This window comes from Mustela nigripes, chromosome 2 (assembly GCF_022355385.1).
Source record: "Mustela nigripes isolate SB6536 chromosome 2, MUSNIG.SB6536, whole genome shotgun sequence".
In the NCBI taxonomy this organism is placed as follows: Eukaryota; Metazoa; Chordata; class Mammalia; order Carnivora; family Mustelidae; genus Mustela; species Mustela nigripes.
Window position 1 is genome coordinate 124,986,450 of NC_081558.1, and position 9,149 is coordinate 124,995,598.

Sequence of the window (9,149 nt, forward strand, 5' to 3'; positions counted from 1 at the left end):
CTTATGAGACATTATCTTTATTTTTATAGTCTAGAGAATGTCTAATTTTATTGGATCAAAAAGATTGGAAAACCTGCCGCAGGGCACATGGACAGAAGTAGCATAGCCAGAACTAATCTCAAGATTTTTGTGGTCTTTACCACGTAAGTTCACATCCCAAAGAATACTAAAAGACTGAACAAGAGAAGCAGTCAGCAGACGGGCTCTCTTCTAACACTATGGAAACAGAATTGAAAGTTGAATATGGGCTGAAATATAATGTTTCACTCATGTACATTTAAAGAACACATATAGCAACCACATTCCAGGCGTAATTGTGCATGGTTTCTATAGCGATAGGATTTATTTCTAATAGAATTGGCCAACTTGAAATGTGTTTCTCCTCATTGAAAGAAACAAGTTCAACGACAATTGTTTTTCCATTCTACAAAGATTATAATGTTTGGTTATGGCAAAGAGACAATAATTCTCACCACAGAGCAAACAAGAGATAAGGTCACCATTGTTTGTCTGGAACAAAACGGAGCCGTTGGTCTTGAGGAGTCATTGGTCTTGAGTTGCAGCAAAGTGCCAGACATGCCATGCCCAGACCAGAGGTCAATGCAATGCCAGCAAGTGTACTAGAACACATAGAAGTTTAAATTGGCCTTCCTTAAGTAGAAAAAAAAAATTTAAAGAGAAAAGAATGCTTTTCTCCAGAAAGGATAGCTTTGCCTTGAATGGAGCAGGAAACCCAGAACTAGAAGAAAAGAGTAGTAATGAAAACTAACAGAGACAGTGTTTTCTCTGTCAACACTATTCTGAGATCTCCCGTGCATGTCAAAGTTACTCTCCCAACAACCTGCAAAGTCGGTACTATTTCTATCCCTGAAATACAGCTGTGAAAACCGATGCACAGTCGTGGGTCTTGCCTAAGCACACACGGAGTGAACATTTCAGTTCACTAAGCACACACAGAGTGAACATTTCAGTTCTGGAAGTCTGGCCCCAGAAGCTGCACTTTTAACCCCTCTTCTAAGCAGGCAAGGAAATCAAAACAAGAATTTTTTTGCCTAAGCTCCCACAGGATCCTTTTTTAAAAGATTTTATTTATTTATTTATTTATTTATTTATTTATTTATTTGAGAGACTGACAGCACACACGCACACAGGCAGGGGGAACAACAAGCAGAGGGGAGAGGAAGAAACAGGCTCCCCACTGAGCAGGGCACCCCATGTGGGGCTAGATCCCCAGACCCTGGAATCTTGACCTAGCTGAAGGCAGTCACTTAACCAACTGAGCCACCCAGGTGCCTCCAAAGGATTGTAAGTGACCAAGTTAAGACTTAATGCTATAGATGCACTGGCATTTCCATCAATCCACACTGGCCCTTCATGCTTAGGCTCAGGAGAAGGGAGACTCCCAGAAAGCAGAGTGGTGAACCCCCTAACACCTGTTTTTCTCATGTTTTTTAATAAACACACTCATTCCTCTAGTTTCAAACTCCTCTCTCCGGCACGCCCTTGCCAGCTCAAACCCTGTGGAAGCTACTCTAAGAGTATGCCTGGATTTTGATAGTGCTACAATTTGATTAGCCGATAATTATTAAGCCTCTGATTTGAGTTTGAAGTTCCTTTGCCAAAGAAAAATTGTCACGTTTGGAAGAATGGGGTTCAATCTGTCTGTCTTTCAGTGGAGGGGTGATGGTGCATTAAAACGGCTGCATTCCGCACACCAGCTATCTTTGCTGACCTTGTGGAAAAGGTATCTTCATTAAAAACAGGGACTTTGGCAGCTACTTGATCAGACAAAAAACCAAGTTTGTCTATGAGCTGAGGCATGAAGATAAACATAGGGGAGGCAGTTTTGTATAGTAAATAGTAATGCCACTTCCACATGGGGGTCAAATCTCAGTTCTAATATCCACAAGGCCAGTAATCTTGAGCAAGTTATGTAACCCCTCTAAAGGCTATTTCCTCCTCTATTAAATGGTGCTAAGAACACCACCTCCATAGTGTTTCTAGAATTAGGCAAGATAATCAATATAAGGCGGTTGGAACAGTATCTGGCACACTGGGGGCCTCACCCCCTGCTTCCTTTTCCCTTGGTCCTCCAACGATACTGAACTTCTCTTACTTTTCTTACTTCTCTTGGTTCCATGTTCTCTAAGCCTTACATTGTCTGGAAGGCTCTTCCCGTTGGTGTCTTCTTGAAAACCCTACTTTACTCTTCGAGTTTAATTCACATGTTTCCGGACTCACCCAGACAGTCTTCAACATCTCTCCCGTCCTTCCACTGCTTCTAGGAGCCCACCATTGTGATGCTATTTACCAATAATGATTGGCCAGCATGTCCTTCTCTTCATACCACTCCTTGAGTGTGCCCAGCACAGAGCCTGGTACGTGGTGGGCATTCAATAAACAAGTTACTGAATAGAAAAACAGACAAATACTGTTTTTTACCATAAAGTCCAGGTTTATGTTCAATAAATAAGAAAATCTTCTGGAGGTATTAACAATCTAATATAATCAATTAGAAAGGATCCAACTAATAAAATATAAAGTGCAGTCCTATTTCAGTTTTAATTAAACTCCAAAGCTTTAGAAATGACAATTCAAATATAATTTGACCCAGAAGATATTTTAGATCATTTTGTGACAGAAGGAGATTTGTAAGGTCAGTGGAAGGAGGCTGATACCAGGACCCAACTTGTATAAGAGAAATTCCACAGGATTCAAATTCATATCCCAATCAGCAAATTACCATTTTTTAGACATTTTTATCATTTTTTTGCCACATCATAAATATTCTGAATAATAAAGCACTAAGAGGTTGGGTATATAAAAGCATACCATTAACTAGGTATTGCTTTCACCCTAAACTAAGGGTCTATGGAAACAGTTATATCCCTTTTGTTGTTTCAAGGGGATATGCAGTTCTGGGGCAGTATCTTTATAATGGAACTAGAGCTAAGAACTAGGTCTGGAAACCAGATTCTCTGGCCTACACTGCTTTAGCAGGTAAGATACCAGCAGACTGATAAGGGCAGAATATTTTCACATTTGCTAAATGAGAACCAGGGGAATATGCACTAAAGAAAATTTTGTACAGACACACTACAGAATGCCAGCCCTCATGTAGCCTGCTGACCAGCCATTGTAAGGCTGGTCAGTAATATCAGGGTAAAGGCTGGGTATCCCATAGGCCTCTGGGAAAAATGCCCCACAGAGTGAGGGAAAAGCAAAGCTTACTCTCAGACAAGTCCCATAAGAATTTCTCACCTGTGGCCAGATCACTCAGGATGTCTCGGGGTTGGAGAAGAGCTGTAATATGAAAAGCTTATATAGATCACAGTTGCAATTGTAGACTCCATCTGCAATGTCATAGTCAGAAGTGTGTGTGTGTGTGTTTACATGTGATAAGAACACCATTTTATATTCCTCAAGATGCAGGGTAATCTGATACTTTTGACAACATCAATACTGGGAAGGCAGAGTGTGCCCAGACTAACACTCACAGAATCCAGTCTATAGCGCTTGGTGTAGCTATACAGCCAAGGGGTAGCTGTGTATGTTATGTATAGGCTGCAGAATCTTTGCTTTTGCAAGACTGAAATCATGGCAGGTCCACAAATGAATGCCCAATTCCATTTTTCTGGTATTAAAAAAAATATTTCAACACTTACACTCCCATAGGGAGAATGAATTGTGAACTGGCCACATGCAGAGGCATTGCTTTGATAGTTTTATACTTCTAGTTAACGTCTAAAAAATCTCCAGCTGCGAAAGCCACATATGAACTCTAAACAGTTTGTACCTCATCTGTTAAGTTCTCATGCCTGGACAAGCTAATATCAACTCACCATGTGATACTCAATTTGTACAATAAATGATGAGCCTGGAAAGAAAAGAACCCAGTATACATTTCTCAGCACTTCCCCACTAGGTTCTCTAGGTTTTCATGGATCAGTGGTTATCCCTAATCTGATATCTCCCTCCATGTGGTGGGCGCTCAGTGCAAGAAATGCTTCTACTGTCTATCTTCAGCCTCCTTGATTCCTCCCCAGAAAGGAGGGTCTACTCTTATTGGTGACTTTGGGAGGGAAACCAGGTAAAGAGAGCTCAGACTTTTCCTCTATCCTTATTCTAGGGAGTCAGAAAGCAAGGATTTTATTCTGATTCTCGGTTACAAGTTCTTCAGAAGGGGAGTTCCATATGGGAGACTGGTGGCTTCTGACAGGTGGGTACGTCTGCCCGATTCTGGAGTACTGTTTTAGAAACCTTATTCCATTACACCTAAACCACATTCACCAACCTACATTTGGTTCAGAACTGGGTTGGGGAAAAGGGGTATACTTACGTGCTCCCAGGATCTCAATAGGTTTGTAGACTCATTTGATATTACACATGGTGTTACCACCTTGTCTTTGCCACAGCAGGACAGATGGCAGTATCTAATGAGTAGACTCTGGTCCTTTGAGGAGATGCCCAGTCATTAATGTATTTCCAAGATAAAAGCCTTCACCTACAGTGTTTGCCAGTCTCTGTGGTGGGAATATCCACACCATGGCTGTTATCAAGCTATACTTGGGACATCGTTGAAGAGAGTTGGGAGGAGATGTTCAAAATCTACTCTCTCCAGTCAGTGAAGAGCCAACTCCACAACCCACTTCACCCCTTTAGAGACAGAGAACACATACAGGAGGAGATGCCTCTGACACATGACTGGATGCACACCTTTGAGGTGAAATTCTTGTTTGGTGACGGTTTGCTGCCCTAAGAACTCCTCTGCTCAACTGCAGAGGAAGGCCAAGCTTTTGTGTCAAATTCAGTGGCAAGTCTACTGTCAGCTCAATACATAATTTAAGGAAACAAGATGAGAACAAGGCCACTGCAGGTGGCCACACCAGGACCCAGTCCAGCATGGATTAGAAGGAATTTCTTTCTTCTTCTTTTTAAAATTCTATTTTATTTTTTGTTGTTCCAAGATTCATTGTTTATACACCACACCCAGTGCTCCATGCAATACATGCTCTCCATAATACCCACCACCAGGACCTGACCCTCTACCCCCTCCCCTCCAAAACCCTCAGTTTGTTTCTCAGAGTCCACAGTCTCTCATGGTTCATCTCCCCCTCCGTTTTCCCCCAATTCACTTTTTCTTTCCTTCTCCTAATATCCTCCATGTTATTCCTTATGCTCCACAAGTAAGTGAAACCATATGGTAATTGACTTTCTCTGCTTGACTTATTTCACTCAACATAATCTCCCCCAATCCTATCCATGTTGATGCAAAAGTTGGCTATTCATCCTATCTGATAGAGGCATAATACTCCATTGTATATATGGACCATATTTTCTTTATCCATTCATCTCTTGAAGGGCATCTTGGCTCTTTCCATAGTTTGGCGATTGTGGCCATTGCTGCTATGAACATTGGGGTACATGTAGTGCTTCTTTTCACTACATCTGTATCTTTGGGGTAAATACCCAGCAATGCAATTGCAGGGTCATAGGGTAGCTCTATTTTTAATTTCTTAAGGAATTTCCACACTGTTTTTCAAAGTGGCTGCACTGACTTGCTTTCCCACCAACAGCATTAAGAAGGTTCTCCTTTCTCCACATCCTCTCCAACACATGTTGTTTATTGTCTTGTTGATTTTCACCATTTGAACTGATGTAAGGTGATATCTCAATGAGGTTTTGATTTGAATTTCCCTGATGGCTAATGATGATGAACATCTTTTCATGTGTCTGGTAGCCATTTGTATGTCTTCTTTGGAGAAGTGTCTGTTCATGTCTTCTGCCCATTTTTTGACGTGATTATCTGTTTTGTGTGTATTGAGTTTGAGGAGTTCTTTAAAGATCTTGGATATCAGCCCTTAGTCTGTAGTGTCATTTGTGAGTATCTTCTCCCATTCCGTGGGTTGCCTCTTTGTTTTGTTGACTGTTTGCTTTGCTGTGCAGAAACTTTTGATCATGATGAAGTCCCAAAAGTTCATTTTCACTTTTGTTTCCTTTGCCTTTGGAGACATGTCTTGAAAGAAGATGCGGTGGCCGAAGTCAAAGAGGTTACTGCCTATGTTCTCCTCTAGGATTTTAATAGACTCCTGCCTCAGGTTGAAGTCTTTTATCCATTTCGAGTTTATCTTTGTGTATGGTGTAAGAGAATGGTCAAATTTCATTGTTCTATACATAACTGTCCAATTTTCCCAGAACCATTTATTGAAGAGACTGTCTTCTTCCCACTGGATATTTTTTTCTGCTTTGTTGAAGATTAGTTTACCATAAGTTGCGGTCCACATGTGGGCTCTCTATTCCATTCCAGTGGTCTATGTGTCTATTTTTATGCCAGTACCATGCTGTCTTGGTGATCACAGCTTTATAGTAAAGCTTGAAATCATGCAATGTGATCCTCCCAGTTTTGTTTTTCTTTTTCAACATTTCCTTAGCAGTTTGGGGTCTTTTCTGGTTCCACAGAGCAGAGGGAAAAGCTCTACTCTTAGAATTGTTTATTCCAGCATTTTGAAAAATGCCAATGGAATTTTGAGCGGGATGTCATTGAAAGTATAGATTGCTCTGGGCAGTATAGACATTTTAACAATGTTTATTCTTCCAATCCATGAGCATAGAATGCTTTTCCATCTTTTTGTGTCTTCAATTTCTTTCATGAGTGTTCTGTAGTTTCTCAAGTACAGGTCCTTTACCTCTTTTGTTAGGTTTATTCCCAGGTATCTTATGGTTCTTGGTGCTATTGTAAATGGGATCGATTCTCTAATTTCCCTTTCTATATTTCCATTGTTAGTGTATAAGAAAGCAACTGATTTCTGTGCATTGATTTTGTATCCTGCCACATTACTGAATTGCTGTATGAGTTCTATTAGCTTGGGGGTGGAGTCTTTTGGGTTTTCCATATAAAGTATCATGTCATCTGCCAAGAGAGAAAGTTTGATTTCTTCTTTGCCAATTTGAATGCCTTTTATTCTTTTTGTTGTCTGATTGCTGTTGCTAGGACTTCTAGTACTATGTTGAACAACGGTGGCAAGAGTGGGCATCCTTGTTGTGTTCCTGATCTCATTCTCCCCATTGAGAATGATATTTGCTGTGGGTTTTTCATAGATGGGTTTTATGAAGTTGAGGAATGTTCTCTCTATCCCTATACGTTGAAGAGTTTTAATAAGGAATAGATGCTGCATATTTGTCAGATGTTTTTTCTGCATCAGTTGAGAGGAACATGTGGTTCTTCTCTCTTCTCTTATTGGTTTGTTCTATCACATTGGTTGATTTGCAAATATTGTACCACATTTGCATCCCAGGGATAAATCCCACCTGATCATCGTGGATAATCTTTTTAATGTACTGCTGGATCCTATTAGCTAGGATCTTGTTGAGAATCTTGGCATCCATATTCATCAAGGATATTGGTCTGAAATTCTCCTTTTGATGGAGTCTTTGCCTGGTTTGGGGATCAAGGTAAGGCTTCCTAGAAAGAGTCTGGAAGTTTTCCTTCTGTTTCTATTTTTTGAAACAGTTTCCAGAAAATAGGTATTATTTCTTCTTTGAATGTTTGGTAGAATTCCCCAGGGGATCCATCAGGTTCTGGGCTCTAGGTTTTTGATCACTACTTCAATCTCGTTACTAGAAATTGGTCTGTTCAGGTTGCCAATTTCTTCCTGATTCGGTCTTGGAAGTTTATAGGTTTCCAGGAATGCATCCATTTCTTCTAAGTTGCTTAACTTATTGGCATATAACTGTTGATAATAATTGCTGATGATTGTTTCTATTTCTTTGGTATTAGTTATGATCTCTCCCCCTTTCATTCGTAATTTTATTAATTTGGGTCTTCTCTCTTTTCTTTTGGATTAATTTGGTCAGTGGTTTATTGATCTTACTAATTCTTTCAAAGAAAGGACTTCTAGTTTTGTTGATGTGTTCTGCTGTATCTTTAGTTTCTAACTCACTGATCTCTGCTCTAATCTTAATTATTTCCCTTCTTGTGTGTGGTGTTGGCTTAATATGTTGTTGATTTTCCAGTTCTTTAAGGTGTAAAGAGAGTTGGTATATGCAGGATTTTTCAGTTTTTTTGAGTGAGGCTTGGATGGCTACGTATTTCCCCCTTAGGACTGCCTTTGCCATATTCCATAGGTTTTGGACCAATGTGTCTTCATTCCCATTGGTTTCCATGAATTGTTTAAGTTCTTTGATTTCCTGGTTGATCCAAACATTCTTGAGCAGGGTGGTCTTAAGCTTCCAAGCGTTTGTATTCCTTCCAAACTTTTTCTTGTGGTTGAGTTCCAGTTTCAAAGCACTGTGGTCTGAGAATATGCAGGGAATAATCTCAATCTTTCGGTATCGGTTGAGCCCTGCTTTGTGATCCAGTATGTGGTCTATTCTGGAGAAAGTTCCATATGCGCTTGAGAAGAAAGAGTATTCTGTTGTTTTAGGGTGGGACGTTCTGTATATATCTGTGAGGTCCATTTGGTACAATGTATCATTCAAAGTTCTTGTTTCTTTTTTGATTTTCTGCCTAGATGATCTGTCTGTTACTGAGAGTAGCGTGTTAAGATCCCCTACAATTAATGTATTCATATCAATATGATTCTTTATTTAGATTAACAGTTGGCTTATGTAGTTGGCTGCTCCCATATTGGGGGCAAAATTTTTACAATTGTTAGATTATCTTGGTGGATGGACACTTTAAGAATGATGTAGTGTCCTTCTGTACCTCTGATTACAGTCTTTAGCTTAATATCTAATTTATCTGATATGAGAATTGTTACCCCAGCTTTCTTTTGAAGACTGTTGGCATGAAAGATGGTTCTCCATCCTTTCACTCTCAGTCTGGGTGTATCTTTAGGTTCCAAATGTGTCTCTTGTGGACAGCATATGGATGGGTCCTGTCGTTTTATCTAGTCTGCAATCCTGTGCCATTTTATGGGAGCATTTAGGCCGTTCACATTGAGAATGATTATTGAAAGATAAGTTTTTATTGACATCATGTTGCTTGTGAAGTCTTTGTTTCTATAGATTGTTTCTGTAAACTTCTATTCTATGTCACTCTTGGGTTCTTTCTTCTTTTACAGAACCCCCCTTAATATGTCTTGTAGTGCTGGCTTGGTGGTCACATACTCTTTTAAACCTTGCCAGTCTTGAAAGCTTTTATCTCTCCA

General features: G+C 39.9%; 1 pseudogene; it reads left to right on the forward strand.

Moving 5' to 3' along the window:
• The first annotated feature begins 3,597 nt into the window (after positions 1-3,597).
• LOC132010523 (ATP synthase membrane subunit K, mitochondrial-like) lies at positions 3,598-3,785 on the forward strand (annotated as a pseudogene).
• The last annotated feature ends 5,364 nt before the right edge of the window (positions 3,786-9,149 follow it).